The 2,500-nt window shown below is 21.7% G+C and overlaps 2 non-coding genes across 2 annotated transcripts in view; both read right to left on the bottom strand.

Annotated features, from left to right (window-relative positions):
- Positions 1 to 809, bottom strand: part of LOC123303173 — a 4,590-nt gene extending 3,781 nt beyond the window's left edge. Inside the window, exon 1 of the ribosomal RNA XR_006535597.1 lies at positions 1 to 809. This exon is cut by the window's left edge and continues 3,781 nt beyond it. This is a non-coding gene — a ribosomal RNA (large subunit ribosomal RNA).
- A 650-nt stretch (positions 810 to 1,459) lies between these two features.
- LOC123303141 lies at positions 1,460 to 1,614 on the bottom strand. Its single transcript, XR_006535576.1, has one exon. It is a non-coding gene; the product is annotated as a 5.8S ribosomal RNA (ribosomal RNA).
- Between the last annotated feature and the right edge of the window lie 886 nt (positions 1,615 to 2,500).

The following is a 2,500-nucleotide window of genomic DNA, read 5'->3' as shown; positions in this document are numbered from 1 at the left end:
ACTCGTGGTGGATCTGAACGCGTTAATAACGCGGCTCAATATCAATTTATAATTAATACCATCAAACAATTAATCAAGAAACATAGGCGTTTAACATACACAAAATATTATCCAAAAAAAATAATATTGTACATTAATCAACGCACCAATGCCTATAGATTAATATTTAATGGGTCGCAACGTCCTACAAGATGAGAAGTGCATACCTCGTTATCATACAATTAACAATATACAGCAGTGCATATATTTTTACTAAAAATACAAAATTCCTAATAAAAATTTTTTGTCACATGCTAGTACAAATTGGTTGATTAACGATAAAAAGTAAATGAATCTCATCTTTCGACCTTTCGGGTTTCTCAGGTTTACCCCTGAACGGTTTTACGTACTCTTTAACTCTCTCTTCAAAGTTCTTTTCAACTTTCCCTCACGGTACTTGTTCGCTATCGGTCTCGTGGTAATATTTAGCCTTAGATGGAGTTTACCACCCACTTAGAGCTGCACTCTCAAGCAACCCGACTCTAAGGAAAGATTCACCTATCATCCAATAATAATCACTACGGGCCTGGCACCCTCTATGGGTATATGGCCCCATTCAAGATGGACTTGGATGTATTATATAAACAATAGGTTTATATTGAATCTTCCTAAACACTACATTCCCCAAGTGTCTGTTTATCAGCCACGGGGTTCAGTGCTGGGCTTATCCCTGTTCGCTCGCCGCTACTAAGGGAATCCTAGTTAGTTTCTTTTCCTCCGCTTAATAATATGCTTAAATTCAGCGGGTAATCTCAACTACTCTGAGGTCGTAAAAGTTTTTAAAGAAGTATTAAAACAAAAATTTTTTTTTGTATATATTATGTTTTTGTTATATTTATAAGTAAACAATTTTCTTAATTATTCATACTCAAATTTTTTTATAATATTATTATATAATATTATTTTTATATTTATCTAAAGAGAAGAAAATAAAAAATAAATAATTATATATATATTAATTTTTTTCGAGTATATTGAAAATTTTATTACAAATAAAATATTCCATAACAAAATATTAATATATAATATTTTTGTTTTTCTTCTTTATTTAATATTTTAAATATATTATTAAATATCATTTATTATTAATATTATTATTATTAACATAAAGTTTTAATAATATTATATATAAATGATAAAAAATAATATTGATATATTAATTTAAAAATGTCGACAAATAATAAAAAATATATAAATTTTAAATGCTATTAAAAACATTTTATATTTATTTTTTTCTTATATTTGGCGTAAAACATTCATATATAAATAATTTTACATTTCTTTTATAAAAATTTTATTTATCAATTTATAATTAAATATGAAAAAAATAAATTTTCTTTTTTAATTATTGATAAATTTCTTTTTCATAAAAAAAATTTTATGTAAAATAATCTTTTATTATATTATAATATAATGTATACGACCCTCAGCCAGATGTGGTCCGGGAACAGTATCCAAGGACCGCAATGTGCGTTCGAAATGTCAATGTTCATGTGTCCTGCAGTTCACAAGTTGACGCGCAATTAGCTGCGTTCTTCATCGACCCACGAGCCAAGTGATCCACCGTCCAGGGTAATCTTTTTAAATTTTAAATGTAAGTATTATTATTAATAATAATCTTTATTTTTAATATAAAAAATAAAATTATTAATTTATATATATCTTTATAAATTCTTTTAAAATAAAAAAATTTTTCTAGAATATAAATTATATATTTTATTTTAAATATATATATATATATATATATATATAAAAATTAAAGACATTATGGTATTAATAAATATATACATAACATTTTTGATATTTTTGTTAGTGCTAGCTAGATTTAATAATTAATATTTGGTATATTTTATAGAAATGTATTTATTTATTTTTTTTTTTTATAAATTATTTTCTACATAAAAATATATATAATATTAATATGGTACAAAACAAATGGGTTTGTTTTTTAACATAATAATTTTTAATAAAAAAAAAGAAATATCAAGACAAAATATAAAGAAATTTAAATTTAAAATAAATTTTATCCTTTAAAAAAATTTTATCTTGTGTTTTCTTTATTTTTTATTATATAACATAGAAAAATAAAAATATAGATTATATCAATTATAATCTTATTTTATTTTTCTTAATAGAGATTATATACATATAAACAAATAATTTCAATATATTCTATTTTTAATTTCACTTTTTTTATAAGAGAAATTATTTATAGATTTTATTAATAATTATTGTTTAATAATAATATTGAATATAAAAATATTTTATATATGTAACAAAAAATATTATTAATATTTATATAATATTCTCTATATTATATGTATAGATATATTATGTGTATAAAAAAAGTTTGGCGTATTACTTTAATATGCGCTATCATAACCAAAATAAATCTCTTTTAACACATAATTACTATTATATATTTTGAGAAAATTACATATTAATATGTTATTTTGTTAAA

The sequence above is a fragment of the Chrysoperla carnea genome, chromosome X (genome assembly GCF_905475395.1).
Source record: "Chrysoperla carnea chromosome X, inChrCarn1.1, whole genome shotgun sequence".
Taxonomy (NCBI): Eukaryota; Metazoa; Arthropoda; class Insecta; order Neuroptera; family Chrysopidae; genus Chrysoperla; species Chrysoperla carnea.
Note: the sequence above shows the minus strand (reverse complement) of the source record. Positions and strands in the feature narration are given on the sequence as shown.